The sequence below is a fragment of the Ctenopharyngodon idella genome, chromosome 3, assembly GCF_019924925.1.
Source record: "Ctenopharyngodon idella isolate HZGC_01 chromosome 3, HZGC01, whole genome shotgun sequence".
NCBI classification, from domain to species: domain Eukaryota; kingdom Metazoa; phylum Chordata; class Actinopteri; order Cypriniformes; family Xenocyprididae; genus Ctenopharyngodon; species Ctenopharyngodon idella.
This window is the reverse complement of record NC_067222.1, coordinates 48767212-48780816: the sequence shown is the minus strand read 5'-3', so window position 1 is coordinate 48780816 and position 13605 is coordinate 48767212. Positions and strand designations below refer to the sequence as shown.

General features: G+C 42.7%; 1 pseudogene; it reads left to right on the top strand.

Annotated features, from left to right (window-relative positions):
* The first annotated feature begins 11120 nt into the window (after positions 1-11120).
* On the top strand, positions 11121-13353 carry LOC127508784 (uncharacterized; annotated as a pseudogene).
* The last annotated feature ends 252 nt before the right edge of the window (positions 13354-13605 follow it).

The following is a 13605-nucleotide window of genomic DNA, read 5'->3' as shown; positions in this document are numbered from 1 at the left end:
AGAGAGTCAGGAGACGAACGGTGAGTGAGTGGGTTAAATGCAAATGACGAACACCTGTCTCTTGTTTCAGTAATTGGTGTGGAGAGAGTATATAACACCAGGAGAAACAGGAGTGGGTGAGAGAGAGACGGACAACTGACTGCTGCCCCGCTGGTGATCTACGTGTGAGAGAATTGTGAATGATTTGTGACCGCTTTGTGCCTGTCTGCACCCCTTTTGTTTTGTATTTTGAGAATTAGTGCAAATAAAAGCAGTCAGTAGTCAAGCCGACCCTGTCCTCTTCCTTCCTGAATACTGAACCTTGCTACACTGGTGCCGAAACCCGGGAAGGAAGACGGAAGCCGCCGCCATGCAATCGTCCTCCGGATCGCCATTTGCGGAGATTATCACCTCCCTCGCGGTCATGCAACAAGAACAACACCAGGCCCTGCTGGACTTGAGACAGGATCAAGAGAGGTGCTTCCAAGTCGTTGTTCAAGCCCAGCAGGAGGACCGCGAGAGGTTCCGGAGCTGGATTGACCGGGAGGTTCGACCGGAAGCCCTGGAACCTCGAGCTGTGCCCGCCCACCTACCACTCCACAAAATGGGATCTGAGGACGACCCGGAGGTATTCATCGATCTTTTTCAGAAGACGGCCGAGCTGTCGGGCTGGCCGCGGGACCAGTGGCCGATGCGCCTGGTCCCGCTGCTCTCCGGGGAGTCCCAGATAGCGGCACAGCAGCTTCCGGTGCAGAATCTCCTGGTCTTCGACGACCTAAAAAGGGCCATCCTCCAGCGGGTCGGCCGGAGCCCTGAAAAACATCGCCAGCGGTTCCGTTCCCTGGAACTGGGTGAGTCCGGCCGACCGTTCGTGTTGGCCCAACAGCTCCGGGACTCCTGCCGCAAATGGCTGTTGGCTGAGGGAAGCGACGTGGAGAAGATTGTCGATCGAGTGGTACTGGAGCAGTTCATTACTCGGCTCCCACGGAGGACAGCAGAGTGGGTCCAGTGCCACCGCCCCACGTCGCTGGACTCAGCCATCCACCTCGCGGAGGACCATATGGTGGCGTGCCCAGGGGTCGGCGAACCCCTCCCATCTGTCTCTCTCTCCCCGTCTTCCCCTTCTGTCTCTCTCTCTCGTCCTGTCCCTCTCCCCAGGTCCCGCCCACCTGTCCATCCTCGAGCCCCCGGGGCGGGGTTGACCAGAGCCAGTTTGGGGGTCCCAGAGCCCCGCCCAGGAGGGCGGGACTGACTTCCGCTGGACAGGACCCCGCGCCTGTTTCTCCGCTCTCTCCACGCCAATCATTTACCCCACTCCCTGCCACTGGGGCGGCGGGGAGGTCTGGGCCAGCCTGTTGGCGTTGCGGGGACCCGGAGCATTTCGTGGACAGGTGCCCAGTGATGGAGGTTGGGACAATGGTCCGGGTCCCGGACGCCCCGCAGGCTGCCCCCGGTCAAGCTGGCTGGTATCAAATACCTGTGAGTATCAAGGGGGGTACCTATCAGGCCTTGGTGGATTCAGGCTGTAACCAAACCTCGATCCATCAAAGCCTGATTTCATCCGGGGCATTGGATACAAGCCGCGTGGTTAAGGTGCGGTGCGTACACGGGGATGTGGTGGTATATCCGGTAGTGCCGGTCATTATCCAGTTCAGGGGCCAAAAGCATAGCGTTGAGGTGGCAGTTAATCCGCACCTCCGGCATCCGTTAATTTTGGGGACAAATTGGCCAGCATTTTCTGAATTATTGGGTTATTTATGCACGGATGCCTCTTGGGGGAAAAAGGCGATGGTTGGGGATGCGCAAGCACAGGCGGGAGAGACTGAACGGGGACCACTGAGTGCTGCTTCAGGGGAACAGAGTGAAATTGAGAGAATAATTCTCTCGGATCGCGATGACTTTCCCCTGGAGCAGTCTCAGGATGAGACCCTAAAACGTGCATTTGAGCAGGTCCAAACCATCGACGGTCAGCCTCTCCAGCCTGGACGGGCGCTTACTTATCCATATTTTGCAGTTATAAAAAATCGGTTGTATCGGGTGACCCAAGACACCCAGACAAAAGAAGATACAACCCAGTTGTTAGTTCCAAGGAGCCGCAGGGAAATGCTTTTCCAAGCGGCTCATTCTAATCCAATGGCTGGACACTTAGGACAGGCAACAACACTAAATCGCCTCATGACCCGATTCTTTTGGCCGGGCATTCACGAGAATGTGCGCAGGTGGTGCGCGTCTTGTCGTGAATGTCAGTTGGTAAATCCACCGGCCACCCCAAAAGCGCCTTTGCGCCCCCTCCCATTAATGCAGGTCCCCTTCGAGAGAATTGGTATGGACCTCATCGGGCCATTAGAGCGATCAGCCAGGGGACATCGCTTTGCATTAGTCATTGTGGATTATGCAACTCGATATCCTGAAGCAGTGGCCCTCCGCAGCATTTCCGCGAAGAGTGTTGCGGACGCACTGTTTACTTTAATCTCCCGGGTGGGGATTCCAAAAGAAATCCTCACCGATCAAGGCACGGCGTTTATGTCACGTACTTTACGCGAACTTTACGAATTATTGGGCATTAAAACGATCCGTACCAGCGTCTTTCACCCACAAACTGACGGGCTGGTCGAACGTTTTAATCGCACGCTTAAAACCATGATTCGTAAATTCGTACAAGAAGACGCCAAAAATTGGGATAAATGGTTAGAACCCCTGTTGTTCGCTGTGCGAGAAGTCCCGCAAGCCTCCACGGGGTTTTCCCCCTTCGAGCTTCTTTACGGACGCCAGCCCCGCGGGGTACTGGATGTCCTGAGAGAAACTTGGGAGGACGGACCATCTCAGAGTAAAAACGAAATTCAGTATGTAATGGACTTGAGAACAAAACTCCACACTTTGGGGCGGCTATCAACGGAGAATTTGTTACAAGCCCAGGACAGACAGAGCCGGCTGTACAACAGGGGAACTAACTTGCGTAAATTCGCACCGGGAGAGAAAGTGCTTGTATTACTTCCAACGTCAAGCTCTAAATTATTAGCAAAGTGGCAAGGACCATTTGAGGTCACACGGCAGATTGGAGATCTCGATTATGAGGTTATACGGTCTGATAGGAGAGGGGCACGTCAGATTTATCACCTCAATCTCCTTAAAAAATGGAATGAGGCAGAGGCAGTGATGTTGGCGATGGTGATTGGTGGAGAGGATGATCTCGGGCCAGAGGCGAATACCAAACACCAATCTCTCGCACTGGCCCCCGGAGGAGATCATCTCTCGCCCTCCCAGCTCACTGACCTAACGAAATTACAAGCAGAGTTTGCGGACGTGTTCTCGCCCCTACCGGGCCGTACTAATTTGATTCAGCACCATATCGAGACAGAGCCGGGCGTGGTAGTTCGCAGCCGGCCGTACCGTTTGCCTGAACATAAAAAAAAAGTGGTTCAGGCAGAATTAGGAGCAATGCTTGACATGGGCGTAATAGAAGAATCCAACAGTAACTGGGCGAGCCGACAGTAAATTCGACGGCGTGGTTCAGCGGAGTCGGCAGCGGGAGAGAGAGTCAGGAGACGAACGGTGAGTGAGTGGGTTAAATGCAAATGACGAACACCTGTCTCTTGTTTCAGTAATTGGTGTGGAGAGAGTATATAACACCAGGAGAAACAGAAGTGGGTGAGAGAGAGACGGACTACTGACTGCTGCCCCGCTGGTGATCTACGTGTGAGAGAATTGTGAATGATTTGTGACCGCTTTGTGCCTGTCTGCACCCCTTTTGTTTTGTATTTTGAGAATTAGTGCAAATAAAAGCAGTCAGTAGTCAAGCCGACCCTGTCCTCTTCCTTCCTGAATACTGAACCTTGCTACAATAATATTCCAAATACACATTTCTTTAGATATTTGCAGATTCGCAGTTTTATGTCATCTAACACTAGTGATTTCCCATCCCTACCTACTGAATCACTTCTTGATATAATTTTAAAAAATTGCCCACTCTCCAAGAACAATATAGTTTTGATTTACTCTTTGATTTCTTCACAGAATTTAACTTCCTTAACAAAATCAAAACAACAATGGTAAAGTGAACTTGATTTGCAATTTTCAGAAGAAACATGGCAAGACATTATAAATAAGATTCATTCAACCTCAATTTGCTTACGACATACAATTATTCAATTCAAAGTAGTTCATTGCCTACACTGGACAAAAGCAAAATTAGCAACATTTTCACCAAATATAGACTCCTTGTGTGATAGGTGTAGAGTTGATATCGCCAATCATACACACGTTTTGGTCATGTCCTAAGCTTGTTAATTATTGGCAATTAATATTTAATTTTTACATGTATCTATTGATCCTTCCCCCATTCTTGCAATATTTGGTTTGACTACAGAACTCTGTTTGGATAACAATGCTAAAATATGATTGCTTTCTCGACTTTACTAGCTAGACGTCTTATTCTGCTGTGGAAGGACAGATCTCCACCAACTTTTAGTCACTGGATTAGAGATCTTATGTACCATTTTGCATTAGAGAAGATTCGTTATTCCACTAAAGGCTGTAGTCAAACTTTTTTACTATTTGGCAGCCAGTGCTGACTTACGTACAGCAAATGGATCCAAATGTAATTTTTTCTGTATTAACTTTTTGTTTGTTTTTTTTCTCTCTCCTTTTTGCCCCCTCTTTTTTTTTTTCTATCTGGCCCTGTGAGGCCATAATAATATGGTACAGAATAGTTTGTAAGATAATGGGTAATGGTGCAGTGGGGATGGGGAGCTCTGTTGGAGCAAGATAATTGATTTCATCTCATTTTGCTTTTGAAATGGTTGTTATATTATACTATGTAAAATATCAATAAAAAGACTTTGAACAAAAAAAGAACTGAGGAAGCATTTTCCTGGAAAACAAAATGAATCCACCTCGTTTTCAGCGGCTCAGATTTAGGGAGTAAATGGGGAGAGCTATGTGGATTAATCCATCCAGCTACAGAACACCTAAAACGCTTGGGAGACATTCTGTCAGTGCAGCAATGGCGGACTCGCTGTGAACTCGCTCAGGGCAATTCTATGTTCAAACGTCAGTGTCTGTCAACATCCGTGGGCGGGGCCTGTGGCTTTTGTGACATCACACTGCCAGGGATCTGTAAATGGCTTGTTCTGAAACACTGCTTATGATTTATGGGGATTAAAAAAAAATGAGTGGGTGGATTTTTATGTTGTGTACACACACTGCCATTTTTATGTTGTGTACACACACTGCCAACACACATTTATGACCAAACATCATGCAAAAGTGAATTTTGCATAATAGGTCCCCTTTAAATGCTGCTGCTGTGACGCTGTACAAACTTTTCCAGTGTGAATACTCGCACGTCTCTGCAGCTGCAGTTCATGCTTGCGGTGTGAAACAGGCGTAAGCTTGGTGACTTACCAGTTGTCAGCCGTACGAAAATCATTCGTTGTTCTCTGAAATTTTCTTTATTTTGTTGTTCTCTCACTTGTACTATAATTTGAAGAACAATAGATATAATTTCATGAAAGCATGACATAGTGAATTAGTATTGCTAATACCAATTTGCGGGAAATACTCGTGCAGGTGCGTTAAGCCTAAGATTCCTATACAGGTGCTGGTCATTTAATTAGAATATCATCAAAAAGTTGATTTATTTCACTAATTCCATTCAAAAAGTGAAACTTGTATATTATATTCATTCATTACACACAGACTGATATATTTCAAATGTTTATTTCTTTTAATTTTGATGATTATAACTGACAACTAAGGAAAATCCCAAATTCAGTATCTCAGAAAATTAGAATATTACTTAAGACCAATACAAAGAAAGGATTTTTAGAAATCTTGGCCAACTGAAAAGTATGAACATGAAAAGTATGAGCATATACAGCACTCAATACGTAGTTGGGGCTCATTTTTCCTGAATTACTGCAGCAATGCGGCGTGGCATGGAGTCGATCAGTCTGTGGCACTGCTCAGGTGTTATAAGAGCCCAGGTTGTTCTGATAGTGGCCTTCAGCTCTTCTGCATTGTTGGGTCTGGCATATCGCATCTTCCTCTTCACAATACCCCATAGATTTTCTATGGGGTTAAGGTCAGGCGAGTTTGCTGGCCAATTAAGAACAGGGATACCATGGTCCTTAAACCAGGTACTGGTAGCTTTGGCACTGTGTGCAGGTGCCAAGTCCTGTTGGAAAATTAAATCTGCATCTCCATAAAGTTGGTCAGCAGCAGGAAGCATGAAGTGCTCTAAAACTTCCTCGTATACGGCTGCGTTGACCTTGGACCTCAGAAAACACAGTGGACCAACACCAGCAGATGACATGGCACCCCAAACCATCACTGACTGTGGAAACTTTACACTGGAACTCAAGCAATGTGGATTGTGTGCCTCTCCTCTCTTCCTCCAGACTCTGGGACCCTGATTTCCAAAGGAAATGCAAAATTTACTTTCATCAGAGAACATAACTTTGGACCACTCAGCAGCAGTCCAGTCCTTTTTGTCTTTAGTCCAGGCGAGACGCTTCTGACGCTGTCTGTTGTTCAAGAGTGGCTTGACACAAGGAATGCGACAGCTGAAACCCATGTCTTGCATACGTCTGTGCGTAGTGGTTCTTGAAGCACTGACTCCAGCTGCAGTCCACTCTTTGTGAATCTCCCCCACATTTTTGAATGGGTTTTGTTTCACAATCCTCTCCAGGGTGCGGTTATCCCTATTGCTTGTACACTTTTTTTCTACCACATCTTTTCCTTCCCTTCGCCTCTCTATTAATGTGCATGGACACAGAGCTCTGTTAACAGCCAGCCTCTTTTGCAATGACCTTTTGTGTCTTGCCCTTTTTGTGCAAGGTGTCAATGGTCATCTTTTGGACAACTGTCAAGTCAGCAGTCTTCCCCATGATTGTGTAGAACAGAACTACAGAACTAGACTGAGAGACCATTTAAAGGCCTTTGCAGGTGTTTTGAGTTAATTAGCTGATTAGAGTGTGGCACCAGGTGTCTTCAATATTGAACCTTTTCACAATATTCTAATTTTCTGAGATACTGAATTTGGGATTTTCCTTAGTTGTCAGTTATAATCATCAAAATTAAAAGAAATAAACATTTAAAATATATCAGTCTGTGTGTAATGAATGAATATAATATACAAGTTTCACTTTTTGAATGGGATTAGTGAAATAAATCAACTTTTTGATGATATTCTAATTATATGACCAGCACCTGTATGTTCTATATATTATATATTCATTCCTATATTCCTATAATATATTCATATTCCTATATATTCATACAGGGCTTGACATTAACTTTTTCGTTCATCAGCCACTGTGGCTAGTGGTTTTCCAAAGTTACTAGCCACTCAGCACTTTCACTGGCCACAATTTTGCTGTTGGGAAATTACATTTTATATGATTAAAGTTGACTTTGGCATGCTTAAATTACTTGATTTTGAGTCATTTTACTTGATTTAGCTAGATTTAAAACGCTTTCAATCTTTCAGATGCAGACTGACCACCCTTATCAAAACTACAAGGTATATCAGCTGGTATGTATGGGTGGGCAATATGACCATAATATGAGAAATTTTATAATTTTATTTTTTATAGTTATTTTTGTTATTATTTTGTTAGGTTTCTCCATAAAAAATGGAGAAAAAAACAAAAAAAACAAAAAACAAATTACCAATACAATAGTAAACTAAATAAACTATTTTGTTCAGATACAGTAGGTTTATTTAACATGTATACATTTAACTGTTCGATTAACATTAATGACAAACAGGTATTTAATTGGGCTGCTGAATGCATGGACATAATATACTGACACATATCCAGTTTCTACCCACCTGTTTACATCCACTTAAGCCATAACCGACTGTATTCACGCGAGATACTTCACACGATGGGCATTTTGACATCTGTGTGTGCGTGTATTTGACTATTCAGGTGCAAGGAGTACTGATCTCACGCGACCGAGAGAGCACACACACGAGAGAGCGCTTCTGTTGTGTGTCATTCAGCACTTTTCCGCCTATCCCACCTTCACTATCTACGCGTTCATCGATAACGAATTGTGATTGAATAGTAATTTTGTGCTACAACAAGCGTGGCTACCTTTGATTAGGCTGTAGGCTGAAATTATATTCAACCCACCGAAGTGGCTAGTGGGAGTGGCTGTCTTACCCGCCACAGCTGAATAACACCCGCCAACCCGCCAAATGCGGGTAGATATGTCAAACCTGTATCCAATTTTCACATCTTTTGATTTTCCTATCATAGGAATATAGATATTCTTTTTCTGTGTATTAAAGGATTACTTCACTTACAAATGAAAATTACCCCAAGCTTTACTCACCCTCAAGCCATTCTATGTGTAGGCCTATATGACTTTTTCTTTCTGATAAACACAATTGGAGATATTTTAATAAATATCCTGACGCATCTGGGGCCTCATTTATAAAATGTTGCGTAGAAACTGTCCTACGTTTGATCTAAGATTATTTCTCAAATATGTGTACGTGTGATTCCGAAAAACGAACATACGCCCCAAAAAGCGTGCGTACGCCTCTTTCACGTGTGAAATCTATAATTCACAAATGATCTTGAAATTGAGCACAGCTGAATTGTTTCAATCTCCGCCTTGTGAACGCCCCCTAATTAATATCATTACCATATAAAAGAGCACCATTCAAAGTCCAAATTCTTTACTTGAGAATGGTGAGCGGCAAGAAAAAATTTTAGCGAGGCCGGAATGCTAAAAATTTTGTTTACCCTATAGGCAGATTATTTTGCTTGTTTTAAGGAAAAACTCACTTAGGTTTTGACTTATTTTTTTATATAAAATGCTTCTTGGTTTAAGAATTTTTAGATATTTGGACAAGACAAGCTCTTGCTAAGTAAAGCATTTTTTTTTATTTTTTTTTTTGCAGTGAATGCCGTGTAATTATGCTAACAGGGTTTTGAAAAACCATGCAGGCTAGGCCTATATGTGTCACAGTCACCATCTGTCTCACCTTCCCCGGACTCCACTTCCCAGCATCCCTCTGGTTTCTCACCTGCACTCCATTTCCAATCACTGATCACTACCAGCTGCCACTCATCTTCTGCACCATTCACAAGGTCCTCACACACTTCACTCACTGTCGGGTCTTGTCTATGGATAAGCACTACGTCTTTGTCTACTCCTATGTCAAGCTCCACGACCGTCTTACCTTGCTCTACTCACCAGTTGTTCCCACCAGCAGTCCTGGTTCTCCTCATCCCCTGCTCTCTGTCGTCTCCATGCTCATTAGTTACTGGATCTCCTGGAAAAGAAACAAAGACTGCATCACTTACAGATAAGCTGAACCAATACATTCCATATCCCTACCCACTTATCTGGACTGCTTTCTCTGCTGTGTTGTTGATTCTTCTCCATTCAGTAAACCTGCTGTTGTGTATATCGCTAACCTCTGTGTTTCTCGTCTATCCGCTGACATTATGTAGCCAAGGGTAATCTTAACTGATTGATTTGTAAAGTTATTTCTTCAGGCTATTTTTAAAATGTTTGCCACATGATTGAGGTAAGCTAAATATCAGTCAAAACTGCTGAGAGAAAAAAAACCCTGAGCTTTATAATGGCAGTGAACAGGGGTCACGAGTATGAGCTGAAGAAAGTGCCTCCATCCACATCCATTCATCATAAATGTGTACTCCACATGGCTCTGGGGGGTTAATAAAGGCCTTCTGAAGCGAAGCAATGTGTTTGTGTAAAAAAAAAAAATCCATAAATAATAATATAAGTGAAATATCTAGCTTCCGCCAAACTGCGTTCCATATTCAACTTGCAAAGAAAGTGTAAAACTCTTGCAGTTCAAAATGCCTACGCTATGTCCTACACCTTCCCTATTCAACTTATGGAAAAAGTGTAACTGACACAATGTAAGTTTACACTTTCTTCGTAACTTGAATATGAACGTGGTCTGAAATTCCCTTTTCTTACAATTGACAATTCTTACAAATGATTTTAATGTTAATGTAGCTACATCAAGTTAATCTGATTAACTGATTTAAATATTCATAATTAATATTTCCCCTTTGAGATAATTTGCTACAGCACAGACAATAGCAAGTGATTCAAGCCATGTCTTATTTCCAATGTGTCTGTAATGCTTCAACTTCAGGGAAGCATTATAGAGTTCCACTATGTAAAAGAAACCAAAAAAATCATATATACATGTATCTATATATCTTAAATAAAAAGAATTCATAACAATTACTGCATTTTTTTTTTTTTTTTTTTTTTTTTTTTTTTTTGTGTTGTGTACTATTGTAGCTTTGAGTCCAAGACAAATTTCCTGAAAAGGACAATAAAGTATAACTTTAACTCTAACTAGTTAGAACTCCTCAGATGTGAATCACAGCATTATTCATGATAATTCAAGCCTCTATGCTGTAACTTAAGCTTTTATGTATTGTTACACTATTATCACAAAAAGCTACGCAGTGTGTATTCTTGCTAAATTGCTCCAATTGTAAGATTGATGCCTATCATAATAGTAGAATAAGTACCCCTTACTTCTATATAAATAATTTATTTTCCTGGCTGTTACCCCTTTCTTTCCCAAACTTTACATATTGTTCCCATATACCTACACATTTGTACTTTATAGGTACACTATAATTACCAAAAGTTACGCTCTAAATTCGCTTTACTTACGCAGTACTCTGCGGGCTATGATCTAAAGTGTTACTGTTCTTATTTGGTTTACCCCAAAAAATAACCAACTGGAAAACCATATGGAAACGTTCGGGGAATGTTCCGTGTTTGCTGGGTACTGCATCATCATAAAACACACTCCTGAGTGATCATGGAGCGAGAGAAAACAAACAGATGCTCTGATTTTTACAAAACCTTCTCCTTGCTCCAGATGCAGAAGTGAAAGAACATGTATTAGAAAACTGAAGTGGAAATCACAAGCACTGCATTTATCCAGCCATGCAGAAATGAAAAGTCCTCTAATTGTCAAATCAAAGTTTCTGTATTTGTGACCGTTCTAAAATTAGTCCTGTAGGCAGGATGAAGCGATGGTCCCCATATATTCCTCATTTCTTCTCATTTGTAAATTCCATTCACACCCACAACAGCATCACTGACTTTGACTCTATGTAAAGCAACTTTGCTTCCGGTGTCTCTGCTCTGTTAACACAAGACCAGCTTCAAACCATGTTTGTTCTGGGTCTGCTCACCTGTATTGTGCTGCAAGCATTCAGTGCTCAGGCAAAAGTGGTCACGAGCTTTAATGAGTGTAGTGAGTTTTTTTACAAAGGCACAGAACCGGAAGGAATGGACCAGAATGCCAAGAAAATCTGTCAGAAGAACGAACAGGGAGACCATTTCTATGCTACGCTGTACTCAGTTCATCACAGGATTCCCCTCTACAGCGCCTACACATTTGACCTTAAAGGTTTTACCTTTGGTGGAAGGACAGACATCTGGCATTTAGAGCCACAGGTAACAAAACACTTTCATTAGCAGATTAAGCTCTGCATTCCATTCTGTGTTGTCATTCTAAATAATATATAAAATACATTAGATGGAACTTTATGGAACGCTTATACTGTAATATAAACATTAAAATTGACCACTGACAATGTAACAAAGAACAAAACCTTTTTTTTTTTTCCACAAACTAACCATCAAACAAATTTTATTCTGTAGATTTCCCAACCTGAATCCCAAATTGATTATATGGTCCGTGAGAATCGGAATAATCAGAACACTTATAAAAGATATCAAGCCATCAGCAGCGACTACAGAGACACCGGATATGATCGTGGACACCTGAAACCCAGCTTTTTCTCACGCGGTGAAGAAAGCCGTGAGGCAACATTTACGCTGACCAATGCAGCACCGATGGATGCGTGCTTCAACCGTATCCATTGGAATAAGTGGGAGATAACTTTGAAGTCTTTTTTAAATTACAAGCTTGTCAGTGATAATGGTTTAGCTAAAGCCTACATTGTCACAGGTACAGTACCTGATGTACGTGAACGCATACCTGACAGGGAAAAACCTGAGGACTCTGAGAGGGTGACGGTGCCCTCTCACATCTGGACGGCTGTCTGTTATAAACACTCCTTAGATGACAGAAAGTCTTTATCCTTTGGCTTTATAGGAAAAAATCAGCCAGAAGAGCCTGGCATAAGCCTGATGAGTGTCTCAACCCTGAGTAATCGCCTCACTGAACTCTATAGTGAGTTGTTAAAAACTTTTCGATCATTTAACATTTTTGATGATTAATATTTTGGTGACAATGATTTAGATGAAGTTGAGGAGAGGTTTAAGAAATGAATGCCTCTGCCAGTGAAAGTTGCGATGGCCTCAGCCGTGCGTAACACATATGACACACTGAAAAGGGCCATCAGCAGTTACAGTGTACCTGCAAAGAAAGTCAGAGTGAGCGAGCTGATAGCAAAATTAGTCTTTGACAGTTTGAGCATCTATTTCTCTATAGCAGAAGAGCTGAAGATTTTTTCCAAAGGTGATTGTCTTATAATTAATGCCAGAAAGTCTGTAAGTTATGGTGATGTTGACCTAAGAAAAAGGGAGGTATCCGAGGGGTCGGATGCTGTTGAATGCCTGTTGGTCCCAGAGAAGCAGAAGACTGCAGCTGATGGATCGCCGTGCTTAAGCGTAACTGACTCTAGTGACAGTTGTGAATGCACCTCAGGCAAACCCTGCTGCTCGTCGCCCTGCCTGTACCAGCACAAACTCAAGGGCTACAGGTGTTACTCAGGTCAGAAACGGATAGAGTGCTCACCCCGGTACTCACTCATCACGGTTAAAGGAGAGAGATGTTTGGACGATCACCCCTGTGCCACATATGGCTACGACTACTACTGGTGTAAGACTGGTCGTGGTTACATTAAAGATGACTGGGGCTACTGTAGCCCTCCGCTGTGGAGAAGTAAAGCCAAAAATGGGAAGTACTGCCGCAGCGACCATGCCTGTGCCAAATATGGTGAAAGCCAGCCATGGTGCTATACAGATGATGGCAAGAAAAACAAGTGCTGTACTTATGATGACTGCTTCTCAGCTGTAAATGGCAAAACCTGCAAGTCTGATTACCCCTGTGGCTACCATGGTGAAAAATACCTGTGGTGCTACACTACTGATGGAAAATGGGATTATTGTTGCAAATTTGATTGTAGAAAGATGATTTCTTCTTAGACTTTCAAAAAATCTGTGAGTAATTGAGTTTGTATGAAAGTAAAAGGATATGTGTGGTCTGAAACAGTAGACAAATTGTGCAAATTAGACAAAGAATATAACAGTCCTTCTGTTAAATTGTTACAGATATTACACATTTCCCAAACGGAACACAAATAAACAATAAACAATCAACCATTGTCTGAAATTCACTGACAATTCCACAATTAGGGTACAACAGGGCTAAAGGTGCATTTGATTTTATTTTCCTCTAAACCACTAGATGGCACAAAAACTTGGCTCATCCGCTTTTCAAGACACACATGGAAATTTGAAATGCTTTTTACAATGTTGTAGATTTATGTAGCAAATAAGAATCACTTAAATTACTAAAATTATTGAAATATATGTTTTAGACAGAGGTCTTGTTAATGATTTTCAGTTTTG